At 40.9% G+C, this 20,710-nt stretch overlaps 1 protein-coding gene and 1 long non-coding RNA gene across 7 annotated transcripts in view; one reads left to right on the top strand and one right to left on the bottom strand.

Annotated features, from left to right (window-relative positions):
* LOC105919040 (neuronal PAS domain-containing protein 3) overlaps window positions 1-20,710 on the bottom strand; it is a 1,017,839-nt gene that overhangs the window by 755,554 nt on the left and 241,575 nt on the right. Inside the window, exon 1 of one of the 6 annotated variants that reach the window (XM_036134640.1) lies at window positions 19,180-19,225. The exons of the other annotated variants lie outside the window; for them this stretch is intronic. The gene's annotated coding sequence lies outside the window, so the exon portion shown is untranslated. Of the gene's footprint in view, window positions 1-19,179; window positions 19,226-20,710 lie in introns of those variants that run through there. 6 annotated transcript variants of the gene reach the window in all.
* LOC110367021 lies at window positions 19,006-19,659 on the top strand. Its single transcript, XR_002427161.2, has 3 exons — window positions 19,006-19,060; window positions 19,157-19,426; window positions 19,552-19,659. It is a non-coding gene; the product is annotated as an uncharacterized LOC110367021 (long non-coding RNA).

Genomic DNA, 20,710 nt, shown 5'->3' with positions numbered 1-20,710 from the left:
TAATCTTTAGACCAGAGTCCTCAAAAAATAAAGTTCTTAATCAATCACTTAATCTGGATGGCATTAACTTGGCCTCTGGTAATAAAGTAAAAAATCTTGGTGTTATTTTCGACCAAGACATTTCATTTAAATCCCATATTAAACAGGTTTCCAGAGTTTCCTTTTTTCACCTCAGGAATATCGCCAAACATTCTGCCCAGGGGTGACACTGAAAAACTAGTCCATGCATTTGTTACTTCAAGGCTGGACTATTGTAATTCTTTACTATCAGGAAGTCCACAAAATGCAGTTCAAAGTCTTCTGCTGATCCAAAATGCTGCAGTTCTGATGAAAATCAACAAAAGGGATCATATTTCTCCAATTTTAGCTTCCCTTCACTGGCTTCCTGTTAAATCAAGAATAGAATTTAAAATTCTTCTTCTAACGTATAAAGCCCATAATAATCAATCTCCATCATATATCAGAGCTCTGATTACCCCGTATGTTCCTAACAGAGCACTTCGCACTCAGACTGCAGGTATGCTGGTGGTTCCTAGAGTCTCCAAAAAGTAGAATGGGAGGCAGATCCTTTAGCTATCAGGCTCCTCTCCTGTGGAACCAACTCCCTGTTTTGGTCCGTGAGGCAGACACCCTGTCTACTTTTAAGACTAATCTTAAAACTTTCCTTTTTGACAAAACTTATAGTCAGAGTGGCTCATGTTACCCTGAGCTACCTCTATAGTTATGCTGCTATAGGCTTAGGCTACTGGAGGACATCAGGGTCTATTTTTCTCACTCTACTGATTTCTACTGTTCTCCAGATTTGCATTGCATTACATTGAAATGACTGTTGTCATTTCGGCTTTTAACTTTTTTTCTCTCTTTTTTCTTCATAGTAGGTACACCTGGTCTGATGTTCTGTTAACTGTGACATCATCCAGAGAACACAGATTACCATCTAATGTAGAACCGATTACTGGATCAGAAATATAATGGTGCAACCTGGACACATCTTCAGTGACTCTCCCGAGATCACTGGGTGTTTCGGGTCTTAGTCATACACCCTCACTCGGGCGACCCAGCCGGATCAATGTGTGCTTCTGTGCTTTTTTGTCTGTGTTGTTGTGTCTCTGCTCTGTCTTCTGTAACCCCCAGTTGGTCGAGGCAGATGACCGTTCATACTGAGCCCGGTTCTGCTGGAGGTTTTTCCTTCCCGCTAATGGGTGGTTTTTCTTTCCACTGTCGCTTCATGCTTGCTCAGTATGAGGGATTGCTGCAAAGCCATGGACAATGCAGACGACTCTCCCTGTAGCTCCACGCTTCTCCAGGAGTGAATGCTGCTTGTCGGGACTTTGAAGCAATCAACTGGATTCCCTTATATAGGACATTGTTGACCAATCTGTGTAATATGATTGATTTGACTTTGTAAAGTGCCTCGAGATGACATGTTTCATGAATTGGCGCTATATAAATAAAATTGAATTGAATTGAATAAGCTTGTGCGGATCAAGTCCATTAACTAACTTTATTTTCAAGTTAGCATTGCTTTGCTTATTTTTTTTTAGGCTTGTTGCGATAAAGAATCCCGCACTTGCTTTTCCCTTGGCCCATTGTTGGCAACTCAGAAAGTATACCCACTGCTACCCAGCTGGCAATGCAACGTGACGTCCATTGTGTGAATATCTCTATTAATTCCTGCATTCTGAGGAGACACGCACGTAACCAATCCCTAAACTTTGGTCTTTGAGTTAGATGCGCATAACCTCTCTTTTGTATATTTGAATGCTGCTATAACTGGAAGATTGCTCCATGGGATTATTAGGCCCGAGCAGCTAAACATTGCAAAGGCCTGTTATAATCCTTATTATTTTCTCCTCCGAAGAGAAGTTTCTCTTTGGAGGCCTAAACACATTGAAAAACTCAACAAACTTTACCCAAAATTGTCCCCTGCATGAAATTTTAGTATTTAAATGGAATCGAAAATGGGCGTGTCCAAACGGCTCCACAGCACCCTCTAACGTGAGATAGAGAAATTAGTAAGTCCTAGGCATTTGAAATGTGGTATATAGGTAGGTCTCTCCAATTCAAGAAAAAAGTCTCTTGGGGGTATGCCCTAATTCGGACAGGAAGTCGGCCATTTTGGGTCAAAATGTCATTTTAGGAAACTTTTAATTTCTATACATGCCAAACTTTAACAAACCCCTCCTACAGATTTTGAGCTATTGGCTTCATATTTATTCAGTATGCAGACCTGGCATGGGGGATTAAAAGTTATCAAAATCTGAGCATGGTAAAAGGGCAGCGCTAGGCCTTCTCACCAGAAAATTCAAAATAATGTAACTTTCACATTGAAAAGGCAAATTGACCTTAACTTGGTAATATTGATCCCAGTTTGGTGACCAACAATTTTATGTGGACAAATGCTGACTTCATCAAAGCCGCCCTCTGGGAACAGGAAGTCACTTTTTTTGTTTGGACCAATATCAATGTGATCGATCCTAGTTCAACCCCTCACAGGAATCCACCCCAATATTTGTTGGCCATGGCCTAGGTCCTCCACAGTGCCCTCTAGCAGCACTAGAACAATCAGCCCCAAGCCATGCTTTGTCGGATAATTATGATTGTGTCGGATAATTATGATTGGTACATAATAGATAGATAGATAGATGTGTGTGTGTGTGTATATATATATATATATATATATATATATATATATATATATATATATATATATATATATATATATATGTGTATGTGTGTGTGTGTGTGTATATATATTTATTATTATTGAAAGAGAGAGAGATTTATGTGTGTATAATTTGTGTGTATATTAGATTAATATGTAACTGCAAAATATGTAAGTGCATGTACATTTTTCATCCAGTTTGACTTCAGTTTAAAGAGTTTTGGTTCTGAATAAATATGTGTAATCTGTCTGAAAGGTTACAATCATTGTGAACATATGATTAAAATGAGATCTTAGTTGCCTCCTATTCATTCTGACAGCAGCTGTCTGATCTGTGGTCTGACCCAAGATGGCCGCCCCGTAGGCACGTCAGCCTAGCGGCCGGCAGCGACCAATGGGGCGTCTACATATATGATGTCTATGGCCGCGCATGGCAATCTTCCTTCTGGAGCCCACGTATGTGTAGCCAAACATTTGTGCCAACAGCCACAGCAAAACTAGGAACAAGTCTCCCCGGGGCCGTTTTGAGTGGTGTGCAATTATACACTACGTCCGTCCGTCCGTCCGTCTTCTTCCGCTTATCCGGGGTCGGGTCGCGGGGGTAGCAGCTTCAGTAGGGAGGCCCAGACGTCCCTCTCCCCGGCCACTTGGGCCAGCTCCTCCAGAGGAATCCCAAGGCGTTCCCAGGCCAGCCGGAAGACATAGTCCCTCCAGCGTGTCCTGGGTCTTCCCATGGGCCTCCTCCCGGTGGGACGTGCCCGTAACACCTCACCAGGGAGGCGTCCAGGAGGCATCCTGACCAGATGCCCGAGCCACCTCAACTGGCTCCTATCGACGTGGAGGAGCAGCGGCTGTACTCTGAGTCCTCCCCGGATGACTGAGCTCCTCACCCTATCTCTAAGGGAGAGCCCAGACACACTACGGAGAAAACTAATTTCAGCCGCTTGTATCCGGGATCTCGTTCTTTCAGTCACGACCCAAAGCTCGTGACCATAGATGAGGGTAGGAACGTAGATCGACCGGTAAATCGAGAGCTTCGCCTTTTGGCTCAGCTCTCTCTTCACCACAACGGATCGGTGCAGCGCCCGCTTCACAGCAGACGCTGCACCAATTCGCCTGTCGATCTCCCGCTCCATCTTCCCCTCATTCGTGAACAAGACCCCAAGATACTTGAACTCCTCCATTAGGGGCAGCACATCCTCCCCAACCTGGAGAAGGCACTCTACTCTTTTCCAGTTCAAGACCATGGTCTCGGATTTGGAGGCACTGATTTTCATCCCGGCCGCTTCGCACTCGGCTGCGAACCGCTCCAGCGAGAGCTGTAGATCACGCCCTGATGAAGCCAATAGGACCACGTCATCCGCGAATAGCAGAGACGCAATCCTAAGGCCACCAAAACGGATCCCCTCAACACCTTGGCTGCGCCTAGAAATTCTGTCCATAAAAGTTATGAACAGAATCGGTGACAAAGGGCAACCTTGGCGGAGTCCAACTCTCACTGGAAATGAGTCCGACTTACTGCCGGCAATGCAAACCAGACTCTGACACCGGTCGTACAGAGACCTGACAGCCCTTATTAAAGGGTCCGGTACTACATACTCCCGGAGTACCCCCCACAGGATCCCCCGGGGGACACGGTCGAATGCCTTCTCCAGATTCACAAAGCACATGTAGACTGGTTGGGCAAACTCCCATGTCCCCTCCAGAATCCTGCTGAGGGTGTAGAGCTGGTCCAGTGTTCCACGGCCAGGACGAAAACCACACTGCTCCTCCTGAATCCGAGATTCAACTATGCGACGGACCCTCCTTTCCAGAACCCCTGAATAGACCTTACCAGGGAGGCTTAAGAGTGTGATTCCTCTGTAATTGGAACACACCCTCCGGTCCCCCTTTTTAAATAGGGGGACCACCACCCCAGTCTGCCAATCCAGGGGAACTGCCCCCGATGTCCACGCAATGCTGCAGAGCCGCGTTAACCAACACAGCCGCACAACATCCAGAGCCTTAAGGTACTCAGGGCGAATCTCATCCACCCCCCGGGGCCTTGCCACAGAGGACCTTTTTAAAAACCTCGGCAACCTCAGCACCACAGATGGGAGAACCCGACCCAGAGTCCTCAGGCTCTGCTTCCGCAATGGAAGACGTGTTGGTGGGATTGGCACATGGCAGACATGTTTGTAGAGGATTTGCTGCCATCCTTCTGTACAGTGTGAAGGACTACAATGTGCGCAGGACCTCTGCAGGCTGCAAATTATGAGGTACCGTTCTCAGGTTTTGTGATCGTAACAAAAGACATCTATCGACATGAATTATCAATACTTTTTCAAGGAGATTGCCAGCTAATGATCAGTGGCCTATTAATTAGAAAACCACAAGTTTTTAGGAATAAAAAAATATTAATTAGATTTGTTTATAAAATACATGAAAATGTAACAAAATAAAAAAACAAAAAGACAACACTATAAAGATTTGAAGGTATAAAACTAATTCAATTCAAAATTGTGAATAAAATGGAAAACAAACCATATCTATGTTAAACTTAGAGGAGAATGTTGTGCTGAGTTGTGTGTTTAAATTGAGTGAAGAATCAACAAGAAAACATAAATTGCATAAATAAAATATGTTTAAAATTATTGTATTCTTTAAATAAATGTAGTTGCTACTCAGTGATGTCATTAATTATGTAGATATGCATTCTAGAGAAATTTAAATTACTGCTTATATTAACCTGGAGTCACACTTATCATTTTTTTCAGCAGCAGTATCCCTCTATCTCTCACCATTTTTTCTATTGTGCTGCCTTTAGAAATCTTGCTTGTAATGTATAGATCTTTCAAAGCCAAATTTAGTCCAGGGACCAGTTTAGCAACAGTAATATTTTGCTGGATTAATAAATTCATTCTCAAAGCCAAATTTAGTCCTTTGAGAATGAATTTATTAATCCAGCAAAATATTACTGTTGCTAAACTGGTCCCTGTTCTGACCTGTGTGACCCTTGCAAGCTGATACTGCCATAGCAGAAAACTATTCCTTTCTCACAGCAAGAACTGGATTTTATTATATATCTACATGTGTATCAGTCTGCCAATCAGCATGAGTGAAATGTTTCTTCTCATCTGTTCTTTTTAACACTCTTCACACACCTGCCTCTCTGCTACCTCCAGCATATGTTTTTGTATGTGCTCCACACTGACAGATATCCTGTTTGTACAAAGCAACAGAAAGCTGAATAATTGATGTTGGATGTGGTTCACAGCATGCTCTCTCGAGCCTTCTTACACCTCTCCCTTTCCAAAAATCTTACATCTCCATCAAATTCCTCTCCTCTTGTTATTGTTGCTGTTCACTGTGTCAAAAATAATCAAAACCAAAGAGACAAGAGCCAGAAGAAACTTGAGAAAAAGACATGAGGCAGGGTAGAACAAATAAACAATGAATAATTGGTGGAAAGTGCAGAGGATACATCTGAATACGTGACAGGAACACATTTAATTGTTGTTTTCAGGAGTTATTAGGGTTAGGTATTATGTGTCAATTAGAGCAACATTTTCTCTAGGTGTTTATGTCTGTTGGCCTAAAGCAAATTCCTCAATATTAAAACAACTAAAATCACTATATAATCAGGCTTATCTGACAAAAAGCCTTTAAAGCATCATCAATGTCAGATCCTCAGTAAATGTACTATATTAAGTTTTGATAATTTAATCTTATACTCAGACGTGCAACTAATTTTTAAGATTATGAAGCACATATTTGTACAGCTTTGCTCTGAGTAAACAACTAGAACATCTAGGTTCACTGCTCATAATGAATGTAGACTATCTCAAAGAAGCTTAGTCTTTGCACAGACCATTATTTCATATTAAACCATCAAAGAATGGAATGACCTCCCAGATCATCTGAAGCTATGCTTGCATGATTTCTCACCATGGGCTAAGAAAGAATTATTGGGAAACCAGCATTGTCAACATTAACTATGGTCAATTGTAATATAAATTGATGTACTCATTTTAAATTGTAGAAGTGTTGTGTAAATGTTTTAGATGGATCGGAATGTGTTGTGTGAATGGCTGCAGTAGAGTATATGGTTGTACTATATGCATCTTGAATATATTTTATTGTTGTGACCTGCCCAGGGACAGCAGATAGAAAGGGGATGTTGATAAATCTGGTGTAAAGCATTTCTTCTTTTTGTAAAGATTTGTTTACACATTGTTCCTGTGAAATGAATAATAAGCACATGTTTTTTTTGGGCTTCAAAGTAAACAAAACATTTTATGAACACTTTAAACAGCATACTCAGTTATATGGAAGATGTGCATTTGGGAACATGGTTTGGTTGATCTGACTTGGTTTGTTACTCCCCTTTCAACATAAAAAGTACAATAAAGAAACTTAATGTATCTGATCTTCCAACAAGGCCAGCTTGTGGTCATCCATGTGTTAGGCACAAGTAGCTGTTGGGGGGCATTATGAGACATGTTGTGACGTTTCTGGCACTGGGGCTGCTGATTGCAATCAGCGCACCTGTTCCATCTCCGCCCTACCTGCTTAAAAGCTCTGCTCTTTGCAGCCTCCAGTGCCAGAACGTCTCGAGCCTCACGGTGAGAACTTCCAGCCATTATTCTGAATACCTGTCTGCCTGTCTACCTGTTTTTGCCCCTGTTTTTTTAGCCAGTCTGACCCCTTTCTGGATTTGTCTGCCCGCCTGAGTCCTGTTCGTCAGCCTCAGAGATCTGGACTGCCTTCCTGTGTTTCTGACCCCCGCCTGCCTGTAAGTTACGGAGATTGTTTGCCCCTTTAACTGTTCGTGCCCTGTGGATTTTGACTTGGACCTGGAACCGCCTCTGGATTCACCCTTGGATACCTCTGCTGGAATAAACGGATCTCCCCCTCCCCAAGACCCGGACCGGACCTGGACAAAGAACTCTGGATAATCCCTTCACGGACCCCGCCGTTTCCTGAAAACTGGACATTGCCAAATCAAGCCGTCCCGTGCCCCAGGTTAGTGACTCAGCTTCTAGTTCTCATTCCTGCCTGCCTCCGCTGGTCACTAACCCACCACTCTGTCTTCAGGAATCGCCAGTAGCTGTGTGCAGCCGCACAACCGGGGGTCTGCGCCGCCATCCTCTAAATAAAACTGTTTAAGTTTTACTTACCTGTTTATCGGGGAGTTCTTGGGTCCATCCAAATACATCACACATGTAGTGTAATTGGCGTGAGGGCTATTTATCTGAACTGTGGGATATTAATATACGAAATTATCTCTCATTAGAATTGTAATGTGGGTGGATGGAGCCTTGAGTATGACATGTCTGTGATAGATCACCACAAGATATAGTACATAAGTAGCTGTGAAGTGTAAGGAAAAACTACATAATTTTTGTAAAAGAAAAAAAAAGATTTATAATGTGTGGCATGCATTTCTATTTAACCTCTTTAAGCCAATAAACCTTTAACTGCATTTAGAGCTGAAAGACTTTTGGGGCATGTCTCTACCAACATTTTGGACTTTTAGGGAAAGATTTCTGCCCATTAATGTTTCCAAAATAACTGGGAACAACCCATTTTAAGCCTTACAGATTGATTGAAGTTAGGTTTGAAATTTGACTGAGACAGTTTAACACATAAACATACTTTGCTCTAAGCTATTTAATTGTATTTTTGACTATGTTTACGATCTTTGTCCTACTGGATGGTGAAACTCCTTTGAGCATTACTCACCATTGTTTCTAGGTGAGGTATGTAGTCTTTGTGGCTGAATTTGAACTATAATGATGTGCTGTGTTTGAGAATTCTTGTGGAAGGGAGTAAGGTTCTCCCTGAAACTTCCTGCTTTGTTCTTAATGCAGCTGCAGTAATAAATTCTACATGCTATGTGCTCATAAACAACCCCTTTTCAGGAACCAGATAATGAGCCCGAGGAGAAGGGGAGTTATAGGGAAGCATCTGGGAGTTGTCTGCAGCTGACGCAAATAAGGGTACAACGTTTAAGCTTAAAAGTAGACGTTTGATGGTAAAGAGCTCAGATTGCACTGGCTGAGCATTGTGGCTGTATTGTTGTAAATGTTGATCTCCAAAGATATATTTGTACTTGGTTTCATATAAGTGTTTGGTTGATTTGCACTCACCAACTCTGTTTGCCTTTGTTTTCTATCATCAACAAATTCGGGGAGGATCACCAGTGTCGAAGGGGTGACATTTTAACAGTAGCTTTTCACCACACATCGTTTTCCATGTAAGCCAAATCATTCACTTTTGGTTTTATCTGACCAGAGTACCTTGTTTAATAGTTTTTCTTTTTTGTTTGTTTTTGTGTTTGTGTGCCCTACATAACTTTTGGTTAACTTTAAATAGGACTGGGCGCGCTCGTGGCGTAGCGGATAGCGGATAGCGTAGCCTTTAGTCCTCGACGCGGACGACCCAGGTTCAAATCCGACCCGTGGTCCTTTGCCGCATGTCTCTCCCCTTCTTCCAGCCCTTTCCTGTCAGATACTGTCAATAAAATCAAGCCACTAGATGCTGCAAAAAAAACTTTAAATAGGACTTATTATGGCTTCCTTTCAACAATTGCTCTCTTCTTGCTGTAGATGAAGTAATACATCATCTACATAAAGACAAATGTTATGCTCTATTTTCATGCATTTTATATCTTTTAATATTATTTGTTTAATTGTTCCTGCTAGTGGTTCAATAAAAATAGAAAACAGTGACGGGGAAGGCTTGACAAGGGATCATATTTCTTTTATTTTAGCTTCCCTTCATTTGCTTCCTGTCAAATCATGAATACAATTGAAAATTATATTATATTTTTTTTATCACTCTGCTGAGTTTTCCTACTGTTCTCCTATTTGCATCATTTTGTGTTACTTCCACTTTCAACGTTTTGTCCTCTGTCATCTTTTTTCTTTATAGTAGGTACACCTGGTCTGGCGTTTTGTTTGCTGGGACATCATCCATGGGAGACTGGTCATCTGCTAGTACCATATAACATAGAAAGGATTCCTGGATAAATGTGTGCTTCTGTGCTTTTGTGTCTCTGCTCTGTCTTCTCTAATACCCAGTCGGTCAAGGAAGATGGTCGTTTACACTGAGCCCGGTTCTACTGGAGGTTTTTCCTCCCTGTTAAAGGGGAGTTTTCCTCTCTACTGTCATTTCACGCATGCTCAGTATGAGAAATCGCTGCAAAGCCATCGACAATACAGACGACTGTCCACTGTGGCTCTTCCATGAGCAGGGAGTCCTGCTTGTCAAGACTCAATGCAATCTGCTTGGTTTCCTTAGATAGGAAACGTTTTGACCAATCTGTATGATTTGATTGAATTTGACTTTGTAAAGATCACATGTGTTGTGAATTGGCACTATATAAATAAAATTTAATTGAATAGAAAGCGGGCATTTTGGATGCCCAAAAATTAATTTCCAATTAACTCTATCCATCCATCCATTTTCTGACCCGCTAAATGGGGTCGCAGGGGTTGCTGGTGCCTATCTCCAGGGTTCACTGGGCGAGAGGCGGGGTACTCCCTGGACAGGTCGCCAAAATGTCGCAGGGCAACACATAGACAGACAGGACAAACAACCATTCACGCACACACACCTAAGGACAATTTAGAGAAGCCAATTAACCTAACAGTCATGTTTTTGGACTGTGGGAGGAAGCTGTAATACCCGGAGAGAACCCACACATGCACAGAGAGAACATGCAAACTCCATGCAGAAAAAGGGTTGGACTCAAACCAAGGACCTTCTTGCTGCAAGGCAACAGCGCTACCCACTTCAACACTGTGCAGCCCAATTAACTCTATGAAACACTTTTTCTGCATCTAAAGACAATATATTGGATTCAATGTTTTTACTAAAGGAATAATCTATTAAATTAAGTCATCTGTGTGCATTTGTGGACCAGTTTGATCAGGGTGTATTATGAGAGGAGTGACTTCATTTAATTGTTTTGCAAGAGCTTTACAAATTAATATCAGTGTTTCCCGCAGGAATTTGATTAGGCGAGGCGGTGAGTTGTCGGCCAGAACAAGTTTCGTGCGGATGACTGGCGGGGGGTGGGGGTGGGGGTGAGGGGGTAGAGAGAGAGACAAGTTTTGCGCGGATGACTGGCGGAGCAGGGGGGAGGGACAAGGCGGCGTCTGCATCTTTTTTTTGGAATGTTGGCGAGGCGGTAGCGTAAGTTTGGCGAGGTGGCTGTCTCACAAAGATAGTGCTGCGGGAAACACTGATTATGTCCACGTTAATAAGGGATATGGAACACGGGATCTTTGCCTGGCTTAAATAGACTAATGGTAGCAGAATTCATATTAGCTTTTTCCTGAGTTTCCTGCTACTTTATCTTGAATGTTGGTGCCAGAATATTCCAGAATTCTTTATAATATTCCGCTGGAAATCCATCTGGACCCGGAGACTTTTTATTCAGCATGCTTTTGAGAGCTTCCTGAATCTCAACCGTTTGGTGATATTTTAGGAAGTGTTACTTTAACCAGAAATTGTTTGATATCATTATCTGATGGGTTTATCTACAATGTGTATAAGGATTTGTAGAAATCTTGGAAGCTGTTTATACTTTCAGGATCATATAATGTATTCCCAGTTGAATCTGTAATTGCACATATAGTTTTTCTTTATTTATTTTCAGTTGATTAGCTAGGAACATTCCTGACTTATTGCTATGTTAAAAAGGTTTATATTCAAAGTCTTTGTATTAAAGTTTTATTTTGCTTTTCAATATATTTAATTCTAATTTTGCTTTATGGATTTTACCCAGCTTTCCTTCTTCCTGGGAGGCTTTTAGTAACTTATTTTTTCCTTTTAATTCCTGAATCTTTTTGTTTTCTATCTTCTTTTTATGAGTTTTTATGAGAAATTATTTTACCTCTCATCACTGCTTTCCCTGCCTCCCATAGATAGACGCTGATGTCCCTGAGCATAGCATGTATTGCAGCATCTGAAATGTCATACAGCAGTGAGCTGCTGATTAAGAAATAGTCCAAACGACAGTAGGAATGAAGGACGTTTGAAGCGAAAGTATATTCCTTAGGATGAAGAGATCGGCATGCACCGCAAAGACCATAATAATTTATTATAAATTTTTATTATGAATCTACCTTCAGGATCTACAATTTTGTCGAATATTGTAAAACTAACATTTTTGTGGATTTAAAGTGCTACTCCTCTTTGTCAACTTTAGAGTTATAGCAGGCAGAAAACACATTAGGGTACTTAGATGAGTTAAGATTGTTTACAGTTGTAGCTGATTTATTAATTTAGTTACACTTTATTTGAAGGGGTGTACATAAAACTGACATAAAACCTGTTATGAACATAAATTACTCTTTATGAATGTTTGGGACTGTTGTCATTAATTGTCATTAAAGCAAAGTTGACATTGTTTAAAATGTCTTTGTTATGACAACTTGACATTAACATTCTTAACATACCAACTCAAATATCAATCATTAAATTAGTTAAAAATCAAGTGTCCTAAAGGTTATTGATTTTTATTTAGCAAATCATTCTTTAAAATGTTATTTCCTCAAATAATGTTTTATCTAACTCAGAGTTGCATTGTGAATGGGCTGTGAACACGTACCAAATGTTGTTCTAAATGGGGCAGTTCTGAAATGACATCACATTTTCCCCTGACAGCCAGTTTCCCGGCTAGTCGGACAGAGTGCAAATTACAATGGCAAAAACTGCAATACTCACTATTTTGGAAGATTACAACATCCCAGGAGCTTCATTTCAACCTGCTTCAACCAAGAAACCCAGCGTAAAATAGCTAAAACAGATCAAAGTGAGCAGAAAGAAAGCAGTATTCGTAAAAAGGTGGAGAGGCTGTCCTCTCCTCACTCACAACAGATCGATCCCAAGGAATAAACCCGCTGAATCCACATAGAATTACAGCTAATACAAAGAAAAAAATACATGTATTGTTGCAGACCTATGTTTTAATTCATTATAGAGGTCATTGCAGAAAATGTACTTAAAAACAGTCAATCATCCCGCTGTAATCAGACACTTAGATCCCGTCTCCTCTTCACACACACACACACACACACACACACACACACACACACATAAACAAGATTACTGTGAGAGAAACATCGACTTGATTCATGAAAAGAAGCCGAGGACCAGCAAGAAAACCACCACAGCCGCTTCTAATAATTACGAATGCATGTATTTAGCTGGTATTTATACACACTGGGATTTTAACTGCTCGTAAAATAGTTAGTGTGGGGGTGGGGCTTGAACCCTGCTTTCTTGCTGCGCAGCTGCAGAAAAAGCCTTTCCGCTAGAAAAATGTGAAGCCCAAAAAAGCGACTGCACGTTCAGAAACAACTCCAACAAACTGCATCTGCCAACTCACGAAAGTTACAAGTGACTTTAGAGAAAAACTAGCCCAAACTTGCTGATAATAAGCGTATTAAATGCAACACTGTAGCTCACATGAACAGCCCTCATTGTATGAAGTTTTAAAGCTGCTGAGAAAAAGCCAAACAAACATAGCCTACCTACCCAAATGCTGCAGTTGCTGGTTTCAGGTCTGGACGTTTGAGTGTTGGCTCCAAGAAAATGTAGAGCCACATTTAGGTGTCTGGTCAGATTCCACAGTGAAGTACTCTCGGTTACAAGCTTATATCCAACATGAAATTTCTTTCAGGGTTTTGGAAAATCAATGGAAAAAAACAACTCCCTTCATATGATCACCAAATTTCCAGTCACTCCAGCAGATACCAACGCAGCAGCTGTGTTTTGTTGTTGCCATATTATTGTCTGTTGAGGTGATATTCAGGACAGATCTGTTCACTATTTGACTCAAACAAGTAAACTATTCAAGCATTACTGCTCTGCTTGTATGACCACAAGATGGCCGCGAAGCATGCATCTAAATTTAGTAATTCGATGTCATTTGAGGAATGTCCTATTAGTTAAGACAAAAAAACATTGTTCCATATCCTTTAAGAAGAACTTTGGTCTCTAACTCTGATCTTCAGTGAACTCTAAATTCACTGAATCATTCTAATGTTGATGGTTTGCTTAGTAGTTTTAATTAAAGTAGCAATAAGCAAAATTTCCCTACTAGGTAGGCTGTTTCTGTAAGTAATTTGGCTTTTAAGGACTTAACCAGCTAGATTACGTTGGTCTTCTGCGTATAAATAACAGTTTTGATTGACTGATTTAACTTAATAAAAGTGGAAATATGAACATGACTAAGCAATATTTATTATAGATGTTCTCTTCCTTGGTTTGAGGATCCTGGGAACAAAGAGAAAAGGTGATGTCATTGACTTTGGCCTAATTAAGTCTTTTGATTAAAATTTTGGACAAATATTAAAGGGGCTGCACAGTGGGCAGTGGGTAGCACTGTTGCCTTGCAGCAAGAAGGTTCAGAGGAGTTTGCATGTTCTCCCTGTGCATGCGTGGGTTCTCTCCAGGCAATCCGGTTTCCTCCCACAGTCCAAAAACATAACTTAGGTTAATTAGCTTCTCTAAATTGTCCTTAGGTGTGAGTGTGTGTGTGTGTGAATGGTTGTCTGTGCTTTTTGTCTCCATGTTGCCCTGTGACAGACTGGCAACCTGTCCAGGGTGTACCCCGCCTCTCACCCAGTGAACGCTGGAGATAGGCACCAGCAACCCCCGTGACCCCATGAGGGATTAAGCGGGTCAGAAAATGGATGGACAAATATTAAGGATGTTTGCAAAGGCTGCATAAAGGTTTAACGTGGACATGTGATGCTACAAGGTTTTAAAAGTAATATTCTGTTTAATTTTTTTTATATGAACCTTTTTTAGAGGGAACCCTGTGGTTAAAATGTTTGTTTGTGACTGTTTTACTGTAATTTTAAATGGCAGGGCCTTAAACGGAAGTGTTGGGGAACCTTCAACGGACATGTCAGCATCAAAAACAAAGATGAGTTTGGCAAACACACCTTCTGCATTTCACTTCAGATTTTCTTGTACACAATTAAAAACAAGACACACATTAGAAAACACATTGATGAAGGTGTAAAAAGGGATTCCTTTTGAAGATGCCACTTTAAGATATCACACAAAACACAAAAGATCCAATTAACGAGATCTAGACAAATACGGATGCATGCACCATCAGCTTTGTTCCAAAACAAAGTTCATCCAGTGCCAAAACAAATGATAAGCCCAGTACAGCCCGAACAAGCCAAGATAAAGATGGCCAGAAAGATGACACAGAAAGAGGCTACATCAGAATCACAGGAGGATTCATCCCAGATATCAGCAGGACAAAGAGAGGACCAAGAACCTCCATCGTCACGAACACCGATCAAGACTGCACCCGCCTCCCCCTGCTCTCCACAAAGCCCAGAGGTTCCTTTTCTGGATTTTTGTCATAACATGAACAAAGTCCTTAAGATTGGTCTACAGTTGACATCCGCTCCACATATTAATTCTGAAGCCGCAGTTCTGTAACTAAATCAGCATCCTCCAAAGAACGCAGAGGTCCAGATCCTCCTCTTCCTCTACATATCACAGAACATGCCTATCCTAAAGACCTTCGGATAACTTCCTTGTGATATACAGCAGGCCCTGGCAGTACGTTTATCAGACAAGACCGCTTCCAGCATCTGGGCCTCTTGACGGATAATATGGAATATCTGTTATGATATGTGGCGGAAATAAGAAAAGCAAAAGGAAAACAAACAGGAATAATCAATCGTACCTAAAAGTCATAAACTGTGAGATGCAACTTGCCACAGAGACACCATCAACCACCAAGTAATATAAACTGGGTTTACTAAACATTAGATCTCTGTCAGGAAAATCCCTTTTAATTAATGACTCCATTATTGACAATAATCTTGATGTAATGTTTTTAACAGAAACATGGTTATATGAATCTAATGAAGAAGTTATACTGATGGAGTCGACACCTCAAACTACAATTTCCTTTGTGAGAGCAGACAGCAAAGGAAAGGTGGAGGAGTGGCAACATTGTTTAATGATCCACTAAAGTGTAAAAAGGTGTTTTGGGGAAAATTTGACTCTTTTGAACATTTGGCTCTCCAGGTAAAGAGCCCGGTACAAACTATGTTTCTGAATGTTTACAGGCCTCCTAAGTCCACATCAAACTTTTTTAATGATTTTAGTGACCTCTTGTCTGTGATATGCGTTGATTATGACTGTTTAATTATTGTTGGAGACTTCAACTTTCACGTTGACAACCCTGAAGACAGAAGTGCAAAAGAACTGTGTAACACATTTAGAAACTTTGGTTTAACTCAGCATGTTAAACAGCCAACACACAAACAGGGACATATTTTAGACTTGATCATCACTAAAGGTCTAAACATTTCTAAAGTCAATGTAACTGATGTTGCCCTATATGATCACTTCTCGGTTACCTTTGAATGTATAATTTCCCCTGACTCATTTAGCCAAAGGGACACCGTAAGAAAACGCACCTTTAAGGACAATTCCACAAAAACATTTATTCAAGCTTACTCTGCTACCTCAACCTTGGGCTGCAGCTCAGTAGATGAACTAGTAGATAACTTTCAGTCTAAAGTCTCAGACATCATTGACTGCATTGCTCCAGTTAAAGTGAAGTTTTTTTCCGAGAAGAAAAAATCTCCTTGGAGAAATGCTTCAGCAGTTAGTAGTGAAAAAAAGGAGTGTCGAAAAGCTGAACGCAGGTGGAGAAAGAACAGACTGCAGGTTCACTATGACATCTACAAAGAGAGACTTTACAGATATAACTTGCAACTGAAAAATGCAAGGGAATCTTTCTTCTCAGAGATCATCAAGAAAAACATTAATAATGCTTGTGTCTTATTTTCCACAGTTGACAGATTAACAAATCCTCCTGTGTCAGTGGCTTCTGAACTCCACTCCACCAGGGCCTGCAATGAATTTGCTAACTTCTTTACTGAGAAAATCCTAAAAATTAGAAGATCAGTTTGTACATCCACACCAATTCTAGAACCAAAGCCGTATTCAGCTGGAACTTATCCTGACAAAATGTCCCAATTCAGCCAAATAAACTCCAAAAGCTTAGAGAAGATCATTCAGCAGCTGAGTTCCCCCTCATGCTGTCTTGATGTTCTACCCACACTTTTCCTTAAGAACGTTTTGCCTGTCATAGCGTCTGATTTGACTCAGATAATAAACCCATCCCTTCTGTCAGGTGTTTTCCCCCAGTAGCTAAAAACAGCAATTATCAAACCACTGTTAAAAAAGAACTATTTAGACAAACTACTACTCCAGAACTACTGGCCCATCTCAAACCTCCCCTTTATCAGTAAGATTATTGAAAAAGCTGTATTTCAACAATTAAACACCTTCTTAACAACGACCAGCCGCTTTGACGTTTTCCAGTTTGGATTCCGTGCTCACCACAGTATAGAGACCGCCCTTATCAAGGTGTTTAATGTAAATATGAATACATATATTTATATAAATACAGTCATATAAATACAGACTGTGGAAGAACCACCGTGCTGGTTCTATTGGACCTCAGTGCAGCATTTGATACTGTTGATCACTCCATTCTGTTAGAGCGCCTGGAGAACTGGGTCAGCCTCTGTGGTACAGCTCTCCACTGGGTTAAATCCTACTTAAAGGACAAGGAATTTTTTGTGTCAGTAGATAACTTTACGTCAGAGATGACAAAAATCACATTTGGGGTTCCCCAAGGGCCCATCCTGGGTCCCCTCCTTTTCAATATCTACATGCTCCCTCTAGCTCAGGGGTCCATTCTTCGTACGTCGCTAACTCAGTTAGCAGGATTTCATTGTTGACGATTTGGCATGATCTTGTATCGTTTGGTTCTTCGAAAGACATCCTGCACTTGTTGTCATAGCAACATGTGCGCCAGCTTAAGCCTGCTCCAGAGCAGGCTTATTTCATGTAAACAAGATTAGATCACGGCTGTATAAGCGGAGGAGATAGGGAAGTCTGTCGTAGCCATGTCCATTTTTACGACTGCAACCTGTTGCGGAAGGTGCAAGAATAATTTGCAGAGTTTTTCGAATTAATTGCGTATTGCGCAATAGACAGGATCCTTTAGCACAGCGCGACAGTGTAATTGTAGTAAGATTTTCTTCTTCCTGTCGAGCCGTATATTGTATTATGGATTAAAAACTATGGATGGATTATCTAGCCACGGAGCAATACAGTTTTACCGTGTAAACTGTGGATGACTTGGAAAAGGAAGATTTTCATTTTTTATGGATAAAGATTTTTTTTTTGTTAAAATTCCCAGTTTGCACGTGTCCTGTACTTCCCGTGTCTAAGGAATGACACTGAAATTTGGATCTCTTGACATAACAAGTGCCTTTTTAAAATAAAGTATAATAATTAAAGGCTACCATTTTGTAGAATATTCTTGTATTTCACTTTTACTTGTCCCCATGTTCTAGTGGGTCCAGTGGAGGCTCTGATATAAAAGAACAAAGTAAATATCAAATTATTAAAATGCAAAAATTCATACTGTAGAAAGTGATAGAAACATCTACCATGGACAGTATTTATGCATTAATTTGTCTGCTGCTTTTTGCCAGCCCTCTCTCCTGGCTTTAACAGATTTTGAGGTGTTTTAATTAATGACTCAAATTCGGCATAACCTTCCATTAAAAGCTCTTGTTCTGCTTGGGAGAAAAACTGTGGGCGTTCTTTGGCCATGCTGAACAGCCAATAGCAGCGCTGCTGATCATTGTTTCTACTATCGATACATTTCCCCTTTTAAACAAACGCATTAACGCGCAGTTGTCTCAGATAACTCAATCCAGCCATACTAATCGTAAACAACAGGTGTGTTCGAAGAACCCAATTAGCCGGATCATGATTAGACGGATGAAATCATCTTGGATGTGTCATTTGATCTCGGATGTTTTAAGCAACGTATGAAGAACGGAACCCTGATCATAAGAAACAACAACATCAGCAACCATAACTATGCAGACGACACACAGCTTTACATCACCATGTCACCAGGTGACTGTGGACCAGTTCAGGCACTGAGGAAATGCCTAGAAGAAATCAATGCCTGGATGTGCCAAAATTTTCTTCAGTTGAATAAAAACAAAACAGAAGTAATAATATTTGGACCAATAGAGGATAGATGAAAAGTTAGCACACAGCTTCAGTCGCTTCAGCTAGAAACAACTAATCAGGCCCGAAATCTGGGTGTAGTGATGGACTCAGACCTGAACCTCCAAAAGCATCTAAAGACAGTTACAAGGTCTGTCAGGGTTCTCTGTGTTGTCCTGCTCTAACTCTGCTCCTCAGGTGTGTCCATTTGGCTGAGGGGGCGTGACCCACACCTGCAGCTCGTTGCAGGCGGCTTCCTCTGGCTTCTTAAGCAGAGCACTGACAGATGGAAGACACCAGAGCCTTAAACCAGTCGTGGTACGACGTGGCCTCTGACCAAACTCCTGGAAACCTGCTTGTGAGTTTTTTGTCTTTGAACTTTGACTAATTTTGGATCTCCCTGTTTTGTCACAGTTTTTGTGCTTGGATGTACTCACCTGCCTTGACGTCTCGTCTGAAGAATCAGATCTCCAGAACTCTGTCGCTCAGATTTTGCTCTGGCTCTCCCCTTATACTCCCTGGGTGTTACCCAGCGGGGCCTGAGATTTCCCCTCCCGGATTCTACTGGTTCTTCCTTCAATCTGGTCGATCCATCTGTCACCCAATTCTGTGGAAGCTCGCTCTGGATCCCTCGCTGACAACATCTGCCGCCCTCCAGCCTCTAGCCGCAAAACATCAACAGAGGTAGGATCACAGAGTTCTCTCGGCACTACTTCCTCCCGGTTAGGTCCGCCCAACTTTAAGCAGCGCAGCTTCTAATAGTTTTCCTGGTTCATTTCCCAAAGTCATTGCTCTTCTTCTCTTTGCAGTCTCACCAGCCGTGACGTTCTGACCTCGCTGAGTTGCCCGTAGTCTCTTCCTTTATATCTGCCACTTCCTAAATAAACATCTTAAAACTGTGCTTGGCTTTCCGATCGTATCTGCATGTGGGCTCGTCATCTGAAAACCATGACATGGTCGGCTTTCTATCACCTGAGGAACATTTCTAGGATTAAAGGACTAATGTCTCAGCAGGATCTGGAAAAACTAATCTATGCGTTTATTTTTAGTCGAATTGATTACTGCAACGGTGTTTTTACAGGTCTGCCTAAAAAGTGTATCAGACAGCTGCAGCTGATCCAGAACGCTGCTGCCCGTGTCCTCACTAAGACTAAGAAAGTAGAGCACATCACCCCAGTTCTAAAGTCCTTACACTGGCTCCCTGTATCTCAGAGAATAGACTTTAAAATACTTCTGTTAGTCTATAAATCCCTGAATGGCTTAGCACCTAAATACATCACAGACTTGTTATCAGTGTATCAACCCTCCAGACCACTCAGGTCTTCTGGCTCCAGCCTACTTTGCATACCTAGAACCAGAACTAAACAAGGAGAAGCAGCATTTAGTTCATATGCTCCGCTTATCTGGAACAAACTTCCAGAAAATTGTAAAGTTGTGGAAAGCCTGAGTTCTTTTAAATCGAGATTAAAAACATATTTGTTTAGGATTGCCTTCTACTGTTCTAATTAACTGAATCACAACTTGTTTTTTTTTCTATCTACATTTTATTCCTACTTGCTTTTATTCTGTTTTATTTTGCTATATTTTAATCATGTAAAGCACTTTGCATTGTCTTTGTACTGAATTGTGCTATATAAATAAATTTGCCTTGCTTTAATCCACAGATTAAAATGCAGCTACTAAGGTTAAACAGAGAATTAAGAGAGACGAAATTAATGTGGATGATTTAAACAAGTGTTCAATATTTAAAGGTTTTGAAGGAACTACACATCTTTAATATTCACGATAGACAGCGATTGAATGATATGAAAATGCAATTTCTAGCATTGGAGAAAACGTAATTTATTGACATGATTGATCTGCTGGGACAAGATGTAGTGCAAACATAAAATAAGGATTTATGGATCACTGGGTGATGAAATTTCACAAACGCTGCAGTCAAAATTTGGAAAACTGTAGGAAATTACA

Source organism: Fundulus heteroclitus, unplaced genomic scaffold, assembly GCF_011125445.2.
Source record: "Fundulus heteroclitus isolate FHET01 unplaced genomic scaffold, MU-UCD_Fhet_4.1 scaffold_87, whole genome shotgun sequence".
Classification (NCBI taxonomy): Eukaryota; Metazoa; Chordata; class Actinopteri; order Cyprinodontiformes; family Fundulidae; genus Fundulus; species Fundulus heteroclitus.
The sequence above is the reverse complement of the archived record's forward strand: the minus strand, read 5'-3'. Positions and strand labels throughout refer to the sequence as shown.